We start from the raw sequence: 24,532 nt of genomic DNA on the forward strand, positions 1-24,532 counted from the left end.
ACTTACAGAAAGAAAAATAATAAATCAGTGTCCTCAAAAGCACCAAGAAAAATGTTAACTGACTCGCACTGGGGCCAAGCATATACTTAAGAGTTATAAAATACCCCCTTTTTGATGACTTTACAGCAGGGATAGCACCCCATTTTTTGTCAGCAATGTGAAAATGCTATTCCTGTCCTAGCACAGCTTACCCTGCTATCTTACCCTAGGGTGAGGTGGGGAAGGAATACTACAAAAGCTGTTCAAAGATACTCCATTCAAACAAAGCAGAGGTCTCTGTATATTTTTCTGTGATGTCTTTTCTTCTCACAGCCAACTTTTGCTCATTTAATCAAACACAGCTCTGGATAAGATGCTGCAGTTTTAGTTGCTGTTAAAGTCTAAAGTGTTTTTCCTGCATTCACTTGTTCCTGACACTGAATATTCATAGCAGAGTTCTGTTTACTCTTTCACTTTTTTTAATCTGATGTTATTGTGAAAATTGAAGAAGTGTCAGAACTGTATCGCCTTTCACACAGGAATACAGTGACTTTCAGTTTCACTCTTAAACTCAGTGACATAGGTTCAAAAGAAACTATTAAAAAATCTGAAATGGGACATCGTTATTAATAAGGCTAGCTGACTCAAATGATTTTATTAGAATGTCCTTTGCTATTTTTCCTTGGATGTTAGGTGAGGAGCATATATAGAAAGCCCTGTTACCCATCATACAATCCATAGACTCATATTACTGTAAAAAAATCACTCAGTTAAAGTTCACACAAAACAAAAGTGAAATTACCCCAAAGGAATCTCTGCGTTTCAAGACAATTTTCTTGCTGAGTTTCAAATATTAAAACTCTCCCAGTTGTTAAATAAAGAGTGATGAGAAAATGCATGCAATTTTAATTTCCACTGGGATTATGCCTGGTGTGAGACAATCATGTTGTTAGATATTTTTCTAAAGACTAAAACAATGTTATAGCATCTGTGAAGGATGTTATGAAGAACAACGTAGTGAAATAAAAACATTTTTATCCCAGATTGGCTACTTGTAAGCCTTCTTGCTGAAATTGCTTGAATCAGAATTTATGCAAAGTTTAATTATCTAAGACACTTAAGCTCAACTTGGTTTAAATGATGTACCTGTTAGCTTATATATCTTGTAGTTGGTGAATGCTTGATACATTAACTAAAGAAAATCTATGCAAGTCCAATGGGTATTTAAAAAACATAACATAATGTTCACTTGTTTACCCCCGCAGCAGTGCCAAAGCAACAGCATTCTTTAAAATCAAAGCTGATGTTCACGATGCTCTCTGCAAAGCCCCTGGTTAGTGGAGTTGTTGGGTATTTCCAACACCTGTACACCCGCCTTTGTCCTCTGGGGTCTGGCAGGATTTCAGCTGCTCTTAAAAGATATTTGTAGGGAGACCAAAAAATGGGGAATGACAAAGAGAAACTTTCAAAAACAAATTACAGTCTTAAATATAAATAGTTCATAATCCCTAGCTCATAATCAGGCACTGAGAACCAGATATACCAGATATGAAGTATCACACTGTAATTGTAAGGAGGAATTTGCTTGGGAGATGAATTTGGCTCTGGCTGGGAAAGAATTTAAAGGGATTTACTAAACAGCTCCATTGTCAGAAAACTAAAAATGTCAGCAGAGACTATGAAGGCATACTGCTAGAAAAGCAAACCTTACCTTGTTTGCTTTTGTTTATAGTTTTGTGTGTCAGATCTGTAACTTTTCCTAAAATGCTTCAATCTGAGGAAGGAAATAACACTAATAGTAATACTTATTATCTGAAAAACATGTCTTTCTTGTAATTGAGGATAAATATTACAATATTGACAGTAAATACTGACAATAATGTATGTTTCAGTTACTGCACTTTAAAAGCGGCAAATCAAAAAGTCATGGGACGTGCCTTCTTCAGACTCCTCTTCCTGCTCACACAAAAATCCATCTTGAAAACTTTCAGGAACTACAAAGTCCTTTTCTCCTTTTCTATTGTAGTATTATTCAGTAATATACTTTAGATAAGGGTGGGTTAGGAGAAATGCTGGTTTTCACATAATTCCACTTTCAGACAGTTTTCATAAAGGAAACTGCTCTCTAGGAAATGCATTATCCAGGCAAAGTTTAGGTGAAACCAAATTTTTCCAAATCTCCTTGTATTTCATTGTCCTGATGCAGGAGTTTTCCAAGGGAGACATTCTAGAGGAATTTCCTAGATTAGAGGGCAGCTTGTTTGCTTTGTGTTGTTTCCCATTAAGTTCCAAACTTCTTCATGGAATGGATAAAATCTCAGCAACTGAATCACATTCGTGGCTCTTGGCCTAAAGCTTGTCTGAGTGTGAGGAATGGGTAATGGTAGGAATTTTACCATGTATTCCTTGACAGGCAGCTGCATAGCTGAGAAGAGCTGTGAGAGTGACAGGGAGTTTATGTATTCTGGAGATATGGAGAGAAACAAAGGGAAATAGGAAAGAAGTGAGAAAAAAAAAAAAATTAAGCAGCAAAATCAGCAGTTACTCTAGCGGAACTATACTGCTGGTTCATTCTTTTGGACTTGATTTAGAAAGAAAAATAATAGGCACATTTTTTCAGATTTATTATGTCTGGAGGTGGTATATTTAAGCCGAATAGACAGAGTGGGTGATAGGAGTGTGAATATAATGATAATACTAATTAGGGGGAAATTCAAGGCCAACCAAGAGCAAAGGAGACAATCTTTCTGCCCCCCTAGACTACTGACAGAGTGGCGCCTCTTCCATTTCTAGACATTTCCAAAGACAAACTGGGACAAAACTGTAGTAAGAAAGACAAAACAATGCCAGAATCAGGTTCTTGCAACAGTTCCAGCAAAAGCTGTTCCAAAGCCACGTCAACAACGGCAGCAAATCCAAAAGCTACGATATGAGTTCTAGGAGATACTGCACCTTTTTCCTTCCTTCTGAAAGGAAGAACCATCTGTTGGGTGTTAGTCCCTTAGAGGCTGATATGAAAGACCCTCACATTTTGATTCCCATCCACCCAGCAGTGCAGAGATTTCTCTAGATCAGTCCTACATGACTCATGCCCATGAGGCAGAGAGCACATAAAGCCATCCTTACAGCCTGCAACTTTGGTAGTCTCCATGTGGGTTTCTACAGGGCTGGCCTGTATTGTGGTGGCCCTGAGCTCCATCTCTAAGGTTTCTCCAAAGCTAATGCCAGCCTTTGACAGCTTTTGTAAATTATGTGAGAATTTATCTAGGGATGCCAGAAAGCCTGTACCAGTTCCAATAGCAAAGCTCAGACCTGTGCAGGGGCATTAGCACATACCAGAGAACCCATTTTCCCACAAAGTTACTACAGCTTGGCCTACAGCTTGCTAAATGGGTACGAAAGGGGTCAACATCTGGCTAATTTCTCCTAAATGGCAAACAAGGTTTTAAAACCTGCAGGGTCAGAAAATCTCTGTCTCCACTGTGCATCAGAAACACAAAGCAACTTGACCTGGCTCTTGATTTACTTTTATTGTATCTGAAGTTCTAAAAACAACGTTCTAAAAAAAATATGTAGGACAGTTTTGGCTATGCAAGAACAGCACTTAAAAAAAAAAGACAATATAATTGGGATTAGAAGAGCCTGCAGTTTACTGAATGACACTGTAGCTGTCAAAATGTAAATCATAGAAACAGAAGTTGAAATCAGAGACAAAAGCAAACCTAAATGCCTCTGATGACTCCTGTACAAAAAGGGAGTTTTCAAAGCTCATGCTGATGTAAACAGGAAAGAAAGGCCAGCCCCTGAAACTGGGAATAAGACTCAAGAAAAGCCAGTTCCATTCCCCTCCACAGATCGTTTGTGTAAACGATGGGCATATTTAAAGTAAGTCTCAAAGACAGAGAAAGGCAGATTAATACTCTCTACTTCTGTCCTGCCTAATGAGATTGTAAGATCTCTCATTAATTGTTTGTCCCAGTCATAGCACAGCTGAGACCAGACCTCCATTGGGGCCCCTCTACTTTATGATGCAATTAATGCACATAACCCTATGCCATTTATAGTTCTCGAGCCCCAGTGTGCTGGGATGACAGCTTTTTGTGATCACCAGTGTCTCACTGGCAGCAAGTCTCATTTAAGTCTGCATCTTTTGCATCTACCTGTTTTGTGTTATAACCCTCTAAGGTCGTGAGTGCTGAAGCTGATGAAAAGCAAGAGTAAATCAGAAATGCACTAGGTAACTATTCACAGACATCCAACAGGGCAACTCTCCTTTATTTTACTTACAAAGGAAGGTTTAAGTGGAAAAATGCAAAACCTTAACTGGGATGGCACTTCTCGCTTTAGGGTAAGTGATATTTTTTGTCAGTGCAAGGAGGATTTTGCTTAGTCTTTCTGTACCACTTCACATTTTCCAAAGCCATTTCTGTTTCTCCACTGAAGAGATTTCCAGCCACAACTGCTTCATCATTAGATAAATTGCTTCTCTGTGCCAGAAAGATTTCATCTTATGTATTTGTTTATTTAGCCTGCGTACCTTCATGAACTAACATCTTCTCTGCATTTAATAGGCAGTAGCGGGGCATGCAAAATCAAAGCTATGTTCTGCTGAAACTGCAAGATGAAACACAAGAGCACTTCTAACTTCAGGGAGTTTTGCAGAGAGAAAATAGGAAGTGAAACAACTTTAAAAAATGCACACTTTTCTAATGCATTAAAGCCTTCATTACTTTTGCCAAAACTTCACTTTTAAGAAGAACCAGCTGTGGATTTGATTTCTATGCTTCTCAGCCATAAGTCAATAGAGGATTCAATAGAGGATTCAATTTTAGAGCACAAGACCTATAACACACAGTGTGAATCATCTCTTGTCTGCATATAAGATAGCACAGATAGATAACATGCTTAGTGAAAGCTTTATCACCAAGGAAACACATTCATAAGCATTGAATCGAGCACCTTAACATTTACCACTCACTTTTAAAAAAATGCCAGCTGTAAATAAGTCCATACTCATAACCAGAAATATGTAGTATCTATCACTCATGCCTAGTTTAAGAATTACTCATCGCCTAAGAGTGGCAATGGGCAAAGCCAATTTGCAAAAGTTCAGAGCTTCTGGAGATTTGGACTCTGATCTACCAGAAGTTAATTGTTTCAGAGAGATAATAATTTTTTGGTAATTATGTCCAACCAATCCATAAGTAACCCCTCACAGAATAGGTTTTATCTAGTGCCACTTGCTATTTCCTAAAGGTCATGGAATCTCTTTTTCTCACCTCTAACGGCTCACCTTTCCTGGGTGCACTATGGGGAAGCATAATTCCAGCAGAGTGGAAATTCAGTCAGCAAATGAGGCATCGACATAAATATTCATGGGGGAAAAAAACTTTTGAAAAAATGTTGAGAAAAGAGAGTAGGTAAATCACAGCATCCTCGGGAGGCCACTAAGATCTGCACTGACAATTTACATAGATTTGCTTAAAATTTTGTCTATAATTTCAGAAGCGTTATCATACTTACCAACTAATTGCCTTCTTCACAGTATTCAGGCATCTCTTAGTGCTGGGCACTTGATTGAGGAAGGAACAGCTGACCAGATGCCACTCTGCACCCCTTTGTCATATCCTTGATTTACACTGGGAATTAGCAAGGGAAATTATTCTCGATTACTCAGGGAAATACTTATGCCCCAGTCAATATACAACAGTTGTTGACTACCTAACCAGAATTCCTTCTCTGCTTTTCAAACCTGGACCTGATACAAAGGCAAGCAATGGGAGAAGCACAGGAATTCACAGGACCACCCGCATGAACAAAGTTACGCTTCTGCACAAGCAGTATAAGACACACTGGGTATTATCTCAAGGCAGAGTCCAAGTGGAGTTCAGCACAACTTAATATGGTAGTGATCCAGTTTCAAGACAAAAAATTTGCAGGAAAAAATTTAAAAATGCTTGATTTTGAACTAGATTTTGCTTGTGGCTGTGGTCACTGATAACACTTCTATTGACTTTGGTAGGAAAAGAGGGAAGCTGATGCTATGTGCCTTTAGAAAGCTGGCTCTGGAAACACGCTATATACTTAAAATACTTGACTCCTTGCAGTTAATCCTATAAAGATACACATTCATAGAGACCTTTGTTTAACTGAGAATCCTCTGAACTCAGTGTATGTCTGCCTCCTGTCTGCTTCCATAAGGATAAATAGATACAAATAAATGTAGGCATTAGCCAGCTCAGGACTCAAATCACCAGCAGTCATCATAACGCCCACAGGAATTTGAGATGTAGAATACCAGAATCCAGCATCAGAATTTGACCGTTCAACGAAGAATGAGATATAAAGGATTACTTTAAAGTCACTGATCATGATGAAAAAGAACATTGACTGGTGGATAATGACACAATCTTGAACTCTCACACCGTATCTCAGTAAATATTACTGCACTATAATTGAGTTCATCAGGTTCCATGAGCATACCCATACTTTCTTCTCCATTTCTGGATGATTTCCATTGGTGTTATGTGAAGGACACTGCTGTGTACTGGGAGGCTGCCTATTCTTTTCAAGTGTTTATTTCACCCTTTTTTGTACCTTATCAGCTTTCAGATCCTCCTTAATGAGGACAGTGATCAGAGGGCTAGAACACACATACACTTTATAAGAACAAATTAGAGGCAATATTAAGGTTTCCTCTTCTTTTTTTCCCCTCTTTTTCTCTGATCTAAAGAAAACCTTTTATTCAACCCTGATGCCATAAAAGAAGGTGATGTCATAATTTATGATATTAAACTGGTTACTAAAATGTCATTACACAAGTGATGTTTTAATTGATGATGTTAAACTGGTTAGCAGGAAAGTGTCAAGTGTCACTTTCATGACATAAACTGCCAGTTATGATTATATAATATCAATTATTCTTTGGAAAACTGCATTAGATCAGTTAGTTCTGAACCAATGCAGTTGGGGCAGGTTCATATTTTTTTAAATGCTGTTCATCCAGTTCTCATTATTAGGAGTAAAATATACTTTGGATGAAGTTTAGACTTTTATAACTCTCCCCTTGAAACATAATACCTACCTTTCTCATTTGCCCTTTCAGCTGCCATCAGACCACAGCGAGCTAAAAAGAAAGCAGTGAGATAAATTGTATAGCCTTAACTGAGCTTGCCTTGTTCTGCAATCTTACAGAAACCAAACTTTTGAGTTGAAGGTAGACAAAAATAACATAACATAATTTTAATAGTAGGTTAAATATAGAACATTAGGATTTGCTGACAGGAGGTTGGTTACTATGAGCCCTGCTTTGACGCTCGATCTCCTACAGCTTTAGCGTCCAGCTGCTCTTCAAATTCCTCTAAATCTTATTCAGGCACAGAACCAAAAGCACATATTAATATCCAAAACACATGTAGCCAGATCTTAAAAACTTAATCCCTTCTAGGGATAGTTACAAGTAAAAGCAGAAAGTTTAGTTCATATATACTCTCTGGGTCTAACGGGACTAGGATGAATCACCACTGATGCTGATCTGATCTAGCAAGTTTGTAACATTTCCCTAGTCAAAGCTGCATTTTGCTCCCTGCTGTCAGTGACACACCTGTGGCTAACTGGCAAAGCTTTTCAAAGACGTCATGATAACAAGTTAGATGCAGCATAACAGGATGAGATTTTTATGGGAATTTCCCAGCTGAAATCTTATCTATTTTATAGGAGAACAGGTACACTCACACTAATGAGGGCAAAAGCATCAGGCAGGAATACCTCTTCGTCAAGACTGTTGGATCTGTCTGAATTTAAATAAAAGGATTGGTCCCTATTTTAAAATGACAAAAAATTACAATGGAAAGATAAATTATGTACATCCATCCAACCACACTGACCCTGAGAGACAGCAAGGACTCCAAAGCCAACAAAAGTTGGCCGCTAAGTAAGCCACACTATTACTTTCCTGAACAACTTTGTGCTCAGACCAAAGCTGCCTTATAATGAAAGCTGGATGCAGAGGTGACTATAAGGGCCCCACTTATTCTTCACTCCTTTCCCATGCTAACTTTGATCAGCTCAGAAGCCGCACTTCATGGCAGAGGTCTTGGAGACTTGATCAAAGGAGTTATGGAAAGTCCCAGGGAGGAGCTGCAAAGAGGCAAAGGAAGAGCGTGCGAAGAAATACTCAGAAATACACACGTGATTTTCATTAGGCTTAATGGAGATGGTGGAAATTAATCTGCAGGGCAAGGCTTTGAAAACTTACCTCATGATTTCATCCATGCAAAAAGAATCTGTTGTCTCCTTTTAAGTTTCTTGTTCGCTACATGGCTTTGCAAGTAATGAATTTTGGTATTACCCCACTTCCCATTCTTTCCCACAAGCTTAATGATGATTACTGACCTGAGTTCACTAAAGGAAAAGAAAATAAATAAAGAAAAATAGAAAACAGGAAAGAACGACGCAAAGTTTTGATTATCTGTATGTACCAGGTGTTTTATTACCCACACATCTTTAGGTAGCAGTCTACCTGTCAGATTCTGGGGACACACCAGTTCCATTAGATATCAGATCCTTAATGCAGATGATCAAATAATGTCAAAATTTTGGAAGTTTATCCCCTTATGCCTGTTATTGCATCTGCTCTACCCCAGTCATTCTCATCAGAGCCATGTAACTATTTTTCTCTTTTTCCTGACTGGCTATAATTATTTAAAATACACCTTCAAGCCAGAGAGAGCTTGCATCAGGTGTATAAGCGATGCATTATATCACTCTGATTTACATAACAAGTCAGATAACATCTAAGCATTAAAGTGTGCACACTTGTTGACATGACAGAAAGCTGAAATCCTGTGAGACAGCTGCCTCTTAAAAGAAAGATGAGGATAAAAATTCTTTCAAAACCTTAGCAGGTTGAACCTGCCCACCCATGCAGTTGCTGCATTGTGGAAACACACCCAGAGCGCATGGCAGTACCAATCAATCTGCAACAAAGCTCCAGCTTACAAAAGTGAAATCCCTGCTAACATTTCATTGTAACTGGAAGAAAGCACCGAGACACTGGTGGGTTTTCTTAAAAGTTATATCATAATTTATAATTGGTTGTTAATTAATGTCAGATCACAGTGGAATTCCTATGGAATTGCAGAGTGGAGCCTCTTTAATTACTGGTTTATAATTATAAATCTCATTGGAATGAATAACACAGGAACTGTAATAAATGATGATGATCTTGGAAGACTTCTTGGACTAATAAAAATCTTCATATACGCATCTTAAGCAATTTTAGAAGCCGCCTTCATCTGGGGCAGAAAACGTATTCCATGATGCATGACTCCCATTCTTGCATTATGCAAAAAAACAAAGAGAAAAAAATCTTAAATGCTATTTCACAACTACAGCAATTACACCTTGTGAAATGAAAAATACATCTCAGGTCTCTTGGCACTACAGCTTGCAATCTGTGTACACTGTAGATTACTAAGGTAAGACCCTTTCCACTGTTACTCTTTGGTTTTGTTATTCTCTACTGATTTGCCTGGCTGAGAAAGATCCTCTCTGCAATCACATAGTACAGGCCTGCAGCTTCCTGCTCAGGTTGTTATGGTCTGTGCTATACTCACATACAATCAAAAATGAGATGATTAGTACTGTGCATGTTCACTGTTAATTAAGTGTACCCACAGCAGTTTGTCCTATGTTCTGCTGCACACATTTATACCTCCCTAAACACCCGTGGGTGGAGAATTACAACTATAACAGCTTTACACCAGTACCGTACACACCAAAAGCTGATGTGATATATATCTTGTTAGGAATCTATTCAACCGTCTTTTCCTCCTTTCAGTTTAACTTTGGGTTGTCTGAAATGAAACAGAAGTTGGGGTGCCTGCCATACAGAAAAAGCCCTACAAGTAAGAGCTTCCAGTAGAGGAACTCATCTCTGCAACACGTACATGAGGCAGAAGGAGGAGGCGGCAGCTGCCTCCCTGTCTTGTCAGTGCCATAACAGCATGGGACCACAGTCAGACCTGTGCACACACATCCCCTGCTCTCAGCCAAAGTCATTTACAAGGACCTTATCTTTAGAATTTGGTTGAAGGTACTGATTTGAATCCAATAATTGTTTTTATAATTGGTTTTTTCCTGAGCCCCACTAGCTTCTTTTTTTTGTCCCCAGTCCATTGACTTTCGTTCTCCAGACTGCTAGTTACTGCTTTCAGCCATCCTCCTAAGACTTGTTTTTCCTCCACATGGACATGAGCAACTCATATGTTGAGCCCCTCCTCCCCTACTTCTAAGAACATTATTTTTCTCTGTTCCTTGCCATTTTCCCCCAGTCCTCTCACAGTTCTGTTTCTCTGTGCCTTTGAGGCTGCAGCCCTGCATTTCTCCCTGTGTCCCATGTACAGCTGTGGGAATCTCTAAACCTGCGAATATGCACTTTGTAAAACCTTGTTGCAGATCTGATGGGTTTAATTTTGTGAGTCAAGAAACTCAGGCTTACAACATAATTGATACTAACAAATTGAGAGAGGAACTATGGCCCCTACCTAAAATAAAAGACAATCACAGTGAATTAAAGGTCATGGTATAAAGAACTGCACAGAGGAACAACACTGGGAAATAAGAACAAATGTAATACAGGCTACAGTGGAGTTAAACCAGAGATGAATTTGACTAAATAAAACATAAGAAACCTATTTCCTGTACTAATTATTCTGCTTCTTAGAGAAGTGTAATGTTGGCATCAGCCTTCATACTAAATTGCACCACAAAACCCCAACACTTAACAGTGTCTTAGCCTACACATTAGTCAGGCTTTACCAACTCTTATTTTGGCTAGCTGTTGTTTATTTGCTGACAAATTTTCATTGCAGATTTTATTAAGTGGAAAGATGCTTCTTGAATAGGAGAACTGCTATTCAAGGGCTTTAAGAAGTAACCACACAATATTGTTTGATTTTTGACTATCCATTTGTTTCTCATTCCACTTTCCAAAAGTGTTCCTTCAGTAAACGCAGACCAGTGGTGCCAAGAGTGCCTAAGAGGGCAACTTCCCTACAGCACTTCCATGAAATACACAAGTTGCAGTCACTAACACAGGCAAAAGGACAGCTCGTTTCTCCTCATTCATTTTGTCGGCAGAACAAAAAGGACGGCACATTAGCAAGAGACTTTCATATGGACACTGGAATTAATCAGACTCAAGTATGCCTTCTCTTAAATCACAGGGTCATGCAAAGGTGGGAAGAAGAATTTGCAGTTGTATCTTTGCAGAACTGCATTCCCAATTCTGCCCAACATAACGGAGTCCTAGTGCCTTGGATTGCTGATTATTACAATCACCAACAGACACACGTACAGATTCAGGGAAAGTGTTCAAACTCTCACATTTGTATTCATTTTACTTTGACTTGACTGGAATCATAAAAGGAATGTGTAAACGAGGAGAGCCTGTTGCTGAAATGAAGTTGAATTTTTTCCCCACAGAAACTTGGGTTCATGACAGCTTTTTGTTGGGCAGGACATTAGCCTTTTGTAATTTATTGCTTTTAGATTAAATCTGGGGAAACTCAATATTGCAGTTGAATGATTAGAGCAATACCCCTCGGAGTAATAAATTTTCTTTGGTGCTGTGCATCTCCCGATCATGTTTCCCTTCTAATTACATTTACATAAATGATATTCTGCAAAATTAAATTAACATTTAAACCGTTATGCTGGCAAGGAGAGACAAAAATTAGTTACAAACTTACATCCCTAAAAAACCTAAATGACACCTCGTTCTTTCCACAAACTGAATCACAGCTATCCCCCAAAGCGTCTCACACACAACTGATTACTCTAGTTGGTTAATCACCGACCTAGACGCTCTGCTCCCCCTTTCGGAAGTTTATAGCTTGAGATCCTGCTTTCCACAGGGTCTCATTAAATAGAAGCAACTGGTGACAATCCAGATTTGGTTAGTGAAGTGGTCTGTTCAGACCTAGATTTGATTTCTACAGTTTTGGCCACAGCCCCTCCTCAGGTCTTCCCTGTCTTGGCTCCTGCGCACCATTCCTCTAGTAGGGAGCAAGAAGATGCTTGGTGAGGCTCCCTGTGAACTTAGACTCAGTGCTGCCCTAGCACCCTCCTGATGAGGCTGAAGAAAGATGTTCTTGCTCTTCATACATCCCCAGTGCTACACTGGCTGGCTAGCAGCGCCATGCCTTCCTGGGCTGTTCTCCAACCGATGGATGGGTGCAAGGTAACACAGAGCAAGTTTTCACTTGCCAAGAGGAGGGACCCTTATTCTGATGAGAAAAAAAGAGTGCCAGCCTACTGCTGGCTCAGGAACCATAGAATAATTAGGGGTAGAAAGGACCTTAAGATCGTCTAGTTCCAACCCCCTTGCCATGGGCAGGGAAACCTCCCACTAAGGGAAGCCAGTCTTCAAACAGCTTTTCCAGCATCTGAATTTTAAATGGATTGTGATATGTAATGTTGATTTGCCTAAGGTCACTGATCTCCTAGCTACTCAATCTATTTTCCCAACGCTGTATGAGGAATGGTAACTTTTGTAGAGAGAAACTGCTTCCTAAGACCTACCTGGAAGAGCTTTGTTTTTGTTGTCCAGTAGAGGATCTGCCGCTTCAGATACCCACCCACTGTAAAAACACAGCACTTCCATCTCCTCTCTACTTTCTTTTGCCTTTTGATGCCATTAATAAACCATCAAAATAGTTACACAAAGAACACATGTCATATTCTATGAGCATGAGGCACCACTTGATGTTATTTGTTGACCATGTGCCCACTGCACTGAAGATCACAATCTTTTCATTCAGGAATTTGATTACTGAACCTTTTCCTGCCTTCCTTTATAATGAAGAGGATATGCTGCCAAATATCGAGCAATATCAATGCTTACACAAGTATACTTAAACAATTTTGAGGCATTAGTAACAAAAAAGGAAAATAAAAATCAATATTTATTATATCTCACATGTGTATATACATATACCGTCACATCTGGAACTAAATCTCTCAGCTCTACTGCAAGTGTGTCTATATGAGTGTGAGCATACTATAAATTGGGCATGTTTCAATGGGGGAAAATACAATATCTGGAGAAAAAATTAACATAAAAATGTCAAAGTTGCTGATTAAATAAAGACTGTGTATATATGATCCTACTTTTCAGTTTGAAACCTGAATAATTTCAACATTTCAATTTTTGAAAACAAAGTTTGCATTCAGCGATTGAATTTCCCTGTTGAAACACATCAACATTTGCATTTTAGAATATTTCAGTTTACTTGGCAAAGAGATTGCTGCTTTTCTGTTTTTTGGGTTTTTTTTTTTTTAATTTCCCAAAAAAGAATGCTGGGCAGCCTGGCATTTGCTCGAGAACCTATTTTAATTTTCGCTAAACTTCACAGTTTCTGTATTTCCATAGGTCCTACAATAAATACAGTTAATTAGTTGTAGACATAACATTTAGAGACCGTATTTTCTCAAAGTGTTTGATTGCAGTGAGTCATCTGCATGACTGTCCTCTTTCCAGGTCTACGTTTCATTCCTGTTTCCCTCACCCTGGTAAACATAACATGCCAAACACTCCAGAATTTCTGTTAAAGAAGCTTGTCTCACAGCACTATGGCCCAGGCCCATTCAGAGCCATAACTGAATTCTTTGGCACACAAATTGCCTGGAAAGACCAGGCCAATTTATATGTTTAGGACCATATGACAAACATCTGTTTCACTGCAAGGAATGCTAGGGTATAACCAGAGGTACCAAACACAAGTCACGTAGAAAATCTTGGTGCAGGTTCATTGACTGCGACTCCTGGAAAGGACATAACACCCAAACTTCCATTTAATGGAACAGACTCTTACCCCATGCGAGACTGTGATGAACTTTCTGTGAAGTTTATGAGTAAGTGAAAATCCAGAGCAGTGAAGGAGATGGGGGACATAATAGAACCAAGCCAGCAGGTACATTTGCAACAAGGTTATACAACAGAATTCCAGAAACCTTTCCCTACTCAAGGCTTCCAAACTATAGTTCTAGAAGACAGAACAATATAACTAAAATGTCATAACTAAATTCCACTGCATTAAATTTTAATTTACTTTATTTCATGAGTCTTTTATACTATTCCCATTATCACTGCCATGGTATTTTTTTCCCATGAGTTTGAAAAACAGCACAGCTTCAAGACACACACAAGTGAGGCACAACAAATACATGTCTGAGAGAACACTTAGTAATTGATGGGAGACTCCTTGTGATTAAGAAAAGCAGAAAAGAGAATATGTGAGGCTTCAGCAACATTAACAAGAATTCATGACTACACACAGGTGTGATTCAGATGGCTGAGGTTATCAGACTCCAGACATACTGGACAGTGTCTGTGAATAAGCCAGGACCATCTGCCATCCACAAAGAGAAAAAATATATGTATCTAGAAGCAGGGTTCTTCAAAGCTTTCTGAAAAGGCTCCAAGGTGGGGTGTGAGCATTTTGAAAGGTTATGTATAAAGCACAGACACATTATTTACTTCCTGATCCAGGAGACACCAGAGCTCTGAAGAACAGAGCAGGGAAAATCAGAGAAGAAATGCAAGTTTGTCAAAAGGTATCTCAATGACAAACGCAAAGAACACCTGAAGGGATGACTGACACTTCCTGTTCTTCAGGATAAATTGAAAAATTTTGATTGTATTTGATCTCTCAGGAATACCATGAAGAAGAGATTCAAAATTGCATTTTGAGCCCATCAGTAGCAACCAGCATGATTATGAGCTGGTACCATAAAGGTCAGGTTAATCTCTCTGTATCAGGGACTATGTTAATAAACACTTGACCACTTCAGTGCCTCCCTCATTTACTACCCTTTGCACCTACTTCGAGCAAGAACCCAACTACCCAGGGAATGGGATGGTTGTGAAATGGCTCCATTTTGGGCTGTTCTTCTCAAAAAGGAGGTTTTTTTACTCTCCTCAGGGGCTCCCCAAGACAAGGCTACCATGCCTGCGAACAGCACACCAATGCATGTGAAAGGCATGGCAGCAATTAAGAGAAACTGAAGCTTGCTCTCACAGTGCCCATGTTTCTCCACTTCTGCATTTTCAACTGCCTATTTTTGTTGTTGTTGATGGTGTTTGAAGATTAAATGTTATGTGCAGCAACAGATGTTAGTGATCTCATTCAGAGCTGAATACCTTTTTACACATGGTTTGGTTGCGCACTAGGGGCCAAGAACTTTGGCTGTAGATAAGCAAAATCAAAATCTGCTTTAACTGGCATATTCGGTGCATTGTCTATAAACATTCACATTACGAGAATGGGACCAAATCTGCCAAGAGACATTATTATGTCATGAAATATATTTGCCCATCACAAAAGAATGACTAGAAAAGAGTGGAAAAGTGTTTACTGAGCTATGTACCAGTGACCTAAATCAGCTCAAAAGCTCCACTAACTGCAAGCAAACGTGATCTTGGGGAACCGAATCACAAATATACATATAGAAAATATCCAAGAAAGAAGCAAGAACATTCTTAGAGGAATAAAGCAAAGAAATACTAAAGCTTGGCAGCTTCTGCCTTGCTTTGATTGGATGGGTGGCAGCTATTAAAGGGCAGTGCCAAAAAGATTAGTGTTAGGCTGGATGGGGTTTCCCTAGGAATATGAAAAACAACAGCCCAGGAAACAGAAATGCTGTGATACTGATCCATTTTTTTCAGGCAGTCACAGATTCTTTACGTGAATATTTGCAAATCACATCAGAAGGGAATCACCAGGAAGATGTTCCAGGAGCTCTTGCTGGAACTGAAGTATTTAAGGGTTTATACTACTATTGTTAGTAACATGGGAGCTGTGTTCTCTCTGGAACAGTGAAGGAAGCAGCCTGAGAAGGAAATGTAGGGTTTCAAGGCATGAAGATGTAACTTGTGCATCAAACTGCTTTTGATGGATTAAAAACTGGAATCAGTTGATAAGAAAAAGGCTGCAACTATCTGACTGGACTCTGGAGAAATCCTTGGGAATCTCACATACCTTTGCAAAATCCTTCCAAACAGTAAGAAAAATACATTTCTTGAAGAAGCAAAGACAAGAAGGAAGAATCTGGTGGTATTAAACAGCATCACAGAACAAAAAACAAGGGAAAACCATTAGGCTTTCTGAATAAAAGCACTGGGCTTTCTGAATAATATAGTATACTCAAAGCAACTCCCTATAGATTTGCCAGCTTCAGTTCATGTCTATAGGCATGTTTCTCCCCTTTCATTGCTTCACTCACTTTTAAACAACAAACAAGCTTTGTCAATGTGTGAAGAAAGCAGGGAATAATTAACATTAATCATAGCTTGAGATATCTATTCAGCAGTAAGTGATCTTCTTGGCCCACAGGGTCCATCAGGTGCCTTTCTACTGAAGTCAGTGAGCTAGCAGAAAAGATATCTAAAGCAAATCCATATCTCTCCTCTTTCAAGAGAAGAAGAGAAGGATGACACTCTCTTCTCCCCAAAACCAAACATAAAAGCCACCCAAATCCATGTATGTTTATATTCACTAAAAGATAGGGATTTCCTTCCAGACCCGTGTCCCAGTCAAGAGCTCTGCTGCATCAAAACGGTAGGACACAGACACCAGCAATGTCCCCATAAATGCCCAAGCTATCTGGTCAGCCTCAGATGTAAGTCACTGTGAACCAATTGCTAAGCAGGATAAAGAAAATGTTTTTCTTGTCTATTGACAGGGACCTGGGAGATACGAGTAGATATTATGGAGAGAGTCCCAATGACTTCAGGGTTCATTAAACACAGTCAGTGTCAGAACTGAGCTGCTGTTACAGATGTGAAGGAGGTTTCATGTCACAATGCTGAAGAACCCCTTTGTGTCTCTTTGATGTGGAGCAGTGTATTATTCTCAGAACCAAAAACCTGTTCTTTGGCTAGAATAAAAACATTTGATTGTGTTTTGCTGTAAAAACACTGTGATTTGCTGTACTGTCCATGATTAATGTTGGTCTTTCAAAAAATTGTTTTCCTTTGCACTGTGTAAATAAAGCTTCTTCCCAGTGCTGTTGAAATGCTGGCTTTCATTATGCATAGCAAGGGAGAGACTGAGGATGCTTTATGATCTTTAGCAAGCACCATGGACATTTCTGGAACATGAAATAAAAAAATAAGAGCAAGTAGCATTAAAATGTTCTTTGAGCTAATTTCTCTAACCAGAACATGAACTTTTTTTTTTATTCAGTGTATGTGAACAATGTCCAAAGCAAAATAAAAATTGTTCTGAAACCGAGTCTTTATTTTTCTGGTAGGGAGTCAGAACGTTGGAATACTTTCAAAGTGAAAACTTTATATGACAACTGAATTTGAGTATTGGATTTCTTATTTGATATGACATCTCATCTCAAGATCCTCCAGGCACTTTGCATGGATTGCCTTTAAAATATAAACATCCTAATGTTATACTTGTTCTGTTTCTCTGTGGTGGTAGTAATTCACTTTCACAACAACTTATTGGAAGGAAAAGCCACAAGTGTCCACAACTTTTGATACCATATACATCTGCTAAGTAAAGGCGATCATGAAGACATTTTCCATCCCAGTGGTAACTATTAACATCCTGCAGAAGCAACAGCACTGGTGCTGGCTTTCACAGAAAGGGTTTTTGAACAGTCTGGTAAAAGGGACAGTTCTTCAGGCAGAGTGGGGCTACAGACTGCATTGACTCCTGTCAAATTTTGTCAGTCATATCATCAGCTGATTATACGTTTCTGACTCGTGAACTGCTTTGAACATGATTTAATAGCTGAATCAGAGCATGAAATATTCTCAAGATCAGCTAAATCTTGGCAGACCTTCAGGTCTGTGGATCACAACTTGGAAACGTCCGATTTCATCCATCTTCCAACATGACGGCTAACAACTGACTGTACCTCACCCCGAAGTAGCCTAATGAGCTAGGCTTGAGCAGTTTGAGAGATGACTAGTGATGAGATCTAACTCTTTACTGAATATCAGTGTGACGCATATGATTTAGAAAACATCCAAAAAGAGTCTTATTTTCAGGAGATCAGAAGGTAAAGTGTCTTCCAAAAAAGAAAAATGGTTATAAAAACTCACAGGAAGCATCCTCAAGTTTGTGTTTGCTATTAGCCTGGAGAGTTTGATTAAACATGGAGATACTTCTGCATTAATGTTTGTTTTTAACAGGAGGTTAAAGCTGAAATGTCACAACAGCCTTGTTTGCTGTAGGAATGTGGAAACATACGGATATACAAATTATGCATATCCAGGCACCAAGAGATTGAAATTCAATCTGTCATTCAACAACAATCTTCCTCTTTCATAACCAGCACAAACCCACCATATTCTTCTGACCATCCAGGACCTTCCCAGGCCCAATTACAATGTCTCTGATCCTCTCTACATTGCCCTCTGCCCTCTCAAATGCACAAGCACTAACTCACGAACTATTTCTCACAACATTTATTTCTTCTTTGCTGCACCCTACCAAGGAAAACATTTTCTGAACTGATCTCCCAGGCGTCTCTTCTGTCATACCTTCAAATCCCCAGCAAGACTGGTTTTTAAAAGGCTGTGCTGAAAAAAACTGAAAACATTTGCATGCTCAAATGTTAATAAAAAAGCAACAAAAGTCAGTGGACTTCATAATGGACCTCCTTGACTTTTCAGAGACTCCTGTCATGAAGAATATAACCTGACTGCTTTCCTGTTTCACATATCTCCCAGCAGTGAGTTGCTGCTTAAGGCAGAGAACACAGCACTGCAACTAATCTGAAATGAAGGAAAACATTTAACCTACAGTCCCTCATGTTCAGAACAAATAACTGTCTCCATGTCCCTTGCGCATGTTTGATGGAGTCAGAAACAGGTTATTAATGAAGAATAACTCCATAAAAGTGAACTCACTCCAATCAGTCTTCTGGCACTTGAACATCAAGAAAAGATGCCAGTCAAGTAGCTAATATTAAACCTGTAAATCTTTACCTATTTAGGATTATTTAATCATTTTCTATGAATTAATACCATAAAATGTGATTTACAGGTTAAGAAGGAAGATCCTTATAACCATTAATACACAAATTCAATCAACGGACATTTGGAAATTACAGATTCGCTGGAGCTGCATGTTGCTCAAGAGGAAACCAATCCTGCCCCCTTCTCTGCAGAGAAAGCAAGGCTTCAGATGATGGCATAGGTGCTGTTTCATCAATGCTGTGTTCCAGGAAACCTCCCTACACAGGCTTTCTTCAACAGATGGCCTTCTTAATTTGGTACGAGGTACAAGATTTATAGACAACCCTCAGCAACATGGGAAGTGCTTAAGATGTCAGATGAAGCAATAAACAAATGGGGGAGCAATGGTCTCTTAGCAAACAAATCCTCTAACCTGTCAAGGATTGCTATCACCCTGCTGGTCCGACACATATATCTGAGAGAAAATACAAAATTGGTTAGTATGGTTTTTTTCAACATGGAAAAGTTATTTTATTTTTTGTCTAGTTTTGCTGCAAACTACTAATGGCAGTCAATGAGGCTATTTAAGCAAAAAATCCCAGATATGTTGAGCTTATGAAAAACAGAGGTCTGCATGCAATCTGTCTACCACAGTCTGCACTACACTTAGGAATGGCCCTCCTAAGCAGTCCTACCTTGCAGTCTCTAACATTTTCTTGTGACTGTCTTGTCACCACTGTGTACCAAACATGACTAAAACTAGGGACATCCATTCCACATTTCCCCCTCTCTGTCACTACAGGTGACTGCTGAGTGCCCACCACCTGCTCTCATCTATTCCTGGATATCATTTATTCTTCTCTTTCGTTTGACCTGTATGTACAGGCTCATTCATCTCCTGGTCCTTCTTGTGTGTCACTGGTTCTAATACTCTTTTTTTCTCTCTGGCATCCCTGCAGATTCACACACACTGTATCCTTTAAGGATATACAAAGGACCAATTTCATCCTTTTCAAATGTGTTTGCTTGAGGTGCCAAAATTAGAAAATGAGTTGCCCTTTATCACCTGTGATGAGAGACAGTACGTTGACAGGCTGACTTAGGCTTTACCTGAGCAGAAGTGTTCTTTGGAGATACCTCCTGGATTCTATGGACAAGAGAAAGCTCAGGGATCCTGTCTAACACTTCACTAAAATGCTTACAGTGGATGGACACAGGATGAAGTATAGACATTTTGATTCTTCTGAGACATGATTTTTCCTTTCTCAACCTCTGCCTTCTCTTTTCAAGATTCAAGTCACTTTGCCTTGTCTGGTTTACATGGACAATCTTATTTTACCTAAAAAGGAAGCTTATGCCAACAGTCCAAGAGGAGCTTTTGTAACAGAGCTCTCCAGTGTGGAGAGAAGGCAGGTGACATGTTCTTTATATATTATTGTTAAGTTTTCCAAACAATTTTTTAACCTTTGACTGTTCCAAAAGCCAAACTACTCTACTAGTACAGACTGACAGTTATACTTCTATGGAGAGAAGGAAAAACCACAGAAATTGGAACCATGCGTACTCATTCAGTAGCTGAGAACAGGAGGTTTTCAGAGAGCTAGAAACCAGTGCAGGGAAGGATAGCTAAGCTTTTGCCTCATGGCATTTAAAGCCTCACTTTCTCCTGCTCCATCTTTTCCCTCTTTCCTGATCCCTCCTCCAGCATATGTCTGCTAAAGATCTCAGCCTGAGGAACAGAACTGGGAGGAAGCCAATCTCCAATTCATCTTGGTAGTTTGATTTAACTTTCCATACAGTCAAACTGCTTCTTTAGTAATGATGTACATCCTGGCTAGCCTGACAAAAGCAGTGTTGGTTTTCCTGTAGAGCACCAGCGTGATGGAGTTTCATAGGCAACCTGATATATTTGCTACTGGTCCAAGTACAGCAGCACTTAGCATCCGGCTTTGTTATAGACAGAGAAATTGCCAAAATGTCCATTAATTTCAGTGGTACCAGACTAGGCTCATGGAAAAAAGATGGAAAGGATAAAAACAAGGGAATGTGATACAAGTGGGAAGACAGAGCAGACACCATGTTCTGAGAGAGGATGGAGAGGAAGAAACACACAGTAAGAAGGATGGGTAGGTGCAAAGAAAAGACAGTTACTACAGGAAGAGCAACAGACATGGTCTTGAAAGGAATGCAAAGAAGTTTTATAGTTAGTGTTCATGAGTATTGTCTCTTCACTAGAAGTGTTATGATTGATGATTCATTTTTTAAAGATGAAACATGTAGCTTTGAGTGGTTTTGGAGGGTTTGAAAGGAAAGAACAGCTGTCTATGGAAGGAGGAGCTGGTTGGATGGATCAGACTACAAGTTCAGATGCTTTTATTCCGAACATCTACAAAACCTTTTAAACAAGAACCTTTCTGACAGAGACATGTAAAGAAAGAGAAAAATGCATATAAAGAAATGGAAAAAAGGAAATATATATATTAATGGCTTTGGCTGTTCTCTTTTTTTAATGTCATGGGACTATGAATTTTCCCCATTCTCCCTGAATAAAGTCTCTATGTACCTTTGGCAGACATCACAGCAGCAATAGCTCCAGCCTGATCACTGTGACCGTTGCATTGGCTGCACTTCCAAGTCATCTCAGCACGCAGTGGCCACCAATTGTTGCCAAGATAGGAGATACACACACTTTCCCACCTGTATCCTAATTACAGTGATTACACTTGAAAATATCGTCAGAACAAGATAAGCCCATGTTTGCTGAGCACATCTCACCCTAAGTCTGAATTGGTCAACTCAAACGTCTGATTTACAAACTGAAGGTCTAACTTACAGGCTGTAGCGCACTTGAGTGAATCAGCCACCTAAATGCAGCACTGCAGTCCAAATACCTTTTAAACTGAATATTATTATAATTTAGGAGTGCATAAAGACATAAGAACTGTTAGTAAGACAGTGATTCCTGGAAAGAAAATACCTGACAGTCAGGTAAATATTCACCTAAATATAGATTAAAACCAGCAGAACCTGCACTATTGAACTCCATTTTCCACACTGCCATCCTCAACAGAGATTTATACACCTTCGTTCTATACTATTCAAAAGCGGACAAGCACAATTTGCTGTAGGAAATTGAAAATGTAAGCTCTTGGCTAATGTCAGCAAAACCAAACCAAACCAAACCAAAAGAAACCGATTTGCTTGGCCATCAAAAATACAGTGTTGAATATAATGGAGACCACATAGTTGCAATGGGAAACACACTATACTCACTTAAGATCCAGTTCATTAAATATTCCTTATATTCTTTGTATAAGAAAGAACAGACCACATGTGTGTGGGAGCATAATTTCCTGGAGGCAACATTTTATCTTTGATTTCCATTAGGTCTTTCATGAGCACACCACTCAGTCCCCTCTGTCTAACTGCCCCTGCTGTGCCAGTGATCATATAGTATGTAATGTCAAGTCAGTCTTCATTGGGACTGGGATCAATTAGAAGGCCCAGTATTCAAATTATGTGCTCAACTCCCAAAGTGTTACCGCACTTATTCCCTGAGAATAACAGAAGTATGTCAAACTGTTCCACTGCACATGGTTTTCAGACTGCATTTTGCATTATTATTTTCATACTAATCCAAACCAAATTTGTACCCACTGTTTTGTACACCCAGGAGGGCTTCAGGCTGGTGGACCGCAGGCCTAGATTCACCCCTCTCACCAGTGGCATCTCAGGGAATGACTCACCCAGGCTCCATAATTAGCAATGGGCTACAACCTCTTTAGGAGATGATTCATCCCATAGGTGGGCTGAGAAACTGCCTAAATATGTTCATTTCTCTGTGGCAACTGTAAAAGATTGTCTTTGTTGACTGGGCTATTAATATAGTGAGGTGGGATTAACCTGGGACACAGTTACAGGTTGTGTAGGGAGAGGCATATGGAATCAGCATGTGGAAATCCCTTTGTGGGAGCAGCTGCTGGTTCAGCGATATCCCCAAAACTGAGATCAGAACAAAAATAAATTATGAAGGGCACAAAGTTCACAAGCTGCTCCTGAAATCTCCGGCCTCGGGGAAGAAGACAGTAAAACTTTGAGAATATAAGCAGGGACTTTACGGGAACTTGACAAAACCCATACTTTTATAGTTATTTGCACATAATTGCCCGTCACATAATTCACTGCAGAAGAGAGATTCCCTTTGATTCCAGTCAGAACTGGCGTGAGACCAGGCATTTCTGCACAGGGAAGGAACCAAACCCAGAGCCACTTCAATCTGGTCTGGGGAGTGAAGGGTAGCCCTACCACTTCACTGCATTGCAAGTCGAATTGATCCAGCTCCTTGTAACTCTACTTTAGCTATGATTTGTAATGGAGACTGACTTTATTCCTATTTGTTCTCTCCAACAAATAAGCTTTCAGTTATGTCCCTTCTCTGGCTTCCTCCCTCTGATGTGAAACCAGTCTCCTGATTAATGAGATATGGAAAGTTTTAGGAATAAGGCCAAAGTGGGGGGGAGATTTTTCTTTTTGGCTCTTTTCAGCTTGCATAGGGCTGTAGTCTGGAAGGCTGTCTTGCTAGTCAGAGCAAGAAAACCTCGCAAACATTACTGCAGAGTTCCATCAAAAATAAACGACTGTGCAGAATTCTTTTGTCGTCTCAAAAGTATGCATCGGTAACGCCAATTCATTCACCCTGAACAAAATAGCTACAAACATTCGTTTTGACAATATACAGGCCTTAAAAAATGTGTAATTTCACAGCAGCAACAGAACATTTATATTGAGAACGTTAACCTAACTTCTAAGCTCCTGTAGGAAAATCTAAAAGTGTTTAGCAAGAAGGGCTTTCTAAGCTGAGAATCAAGCTGTGAGAAAGAATATAAAAAAAAAAGAGCATTCATTTAAACATTTTCAGAAGCCCCTAAAAATGCCGTTTTCACACAGTAAATCCGCTGCACTTGAATGTCTGCTGGCTTTCTGAAAGGAATGCTCTTCACTGGGATGCAGCCTGCTGTGGTCAAGTATGATGGAAATAAAAGTGTTGCTAATGGTGATTGAAAAGGATTCCCACTGCTGCTGGCCAGTGTTGGTTTTACGTGGGCCAACTTTGTCGAACGGAGAGCAACGGGAGACAGTAAACTTTCTCTAAGGCTCTCTAAACTTTGAGTCACCTCTGCTTCCCTTCATTTTAACACTAGCCTGTCCTGTTGCTTCTCCACAGAGCTTTATATTAACTCAGTCTGGACCAGACTATCACTGCAAATGTAAAGATGCAGATTTTCACACAAATGGAGAGACATAAAAAAAAAGAAATTAACCATGGGAATAAGCATTAGCATAGCAGCAAGTCAACAAGCCCAATATACTTCTATGCTGTGGGTTAGCACAAGAAACAAAAGAGTCATTACTCAAGGGTAAATATTCAGCCACCCAGTTTAACTGGGATATTTTATATTCATGGCAACTACTGGGAGCAGGGCTTGCTTGTGTCAGACATCTTGCCTTTCTAAGAAAAATCAGCTTTGCACACAGCGCAGAAACTTGGCTTGGATATTAACTGCAACCCTA

This window comes from Neopsephotus bourkii, unplaced genomic scaffold (assembly GCF_033783945.1).
Source record: "Neopsephotus bourkii isolate Nb327-2 ecotype Australia unplaced genomic scaffold, CSIRO-AGI_Nbou_v1 NB_845, whole genome shotgun sequence".
NCBI lineage: Eukaryota > Metazoa > Chordata > Aves > Psittaciformes > Psittacidae > Neopsephotus > Neopsephotus bourkii.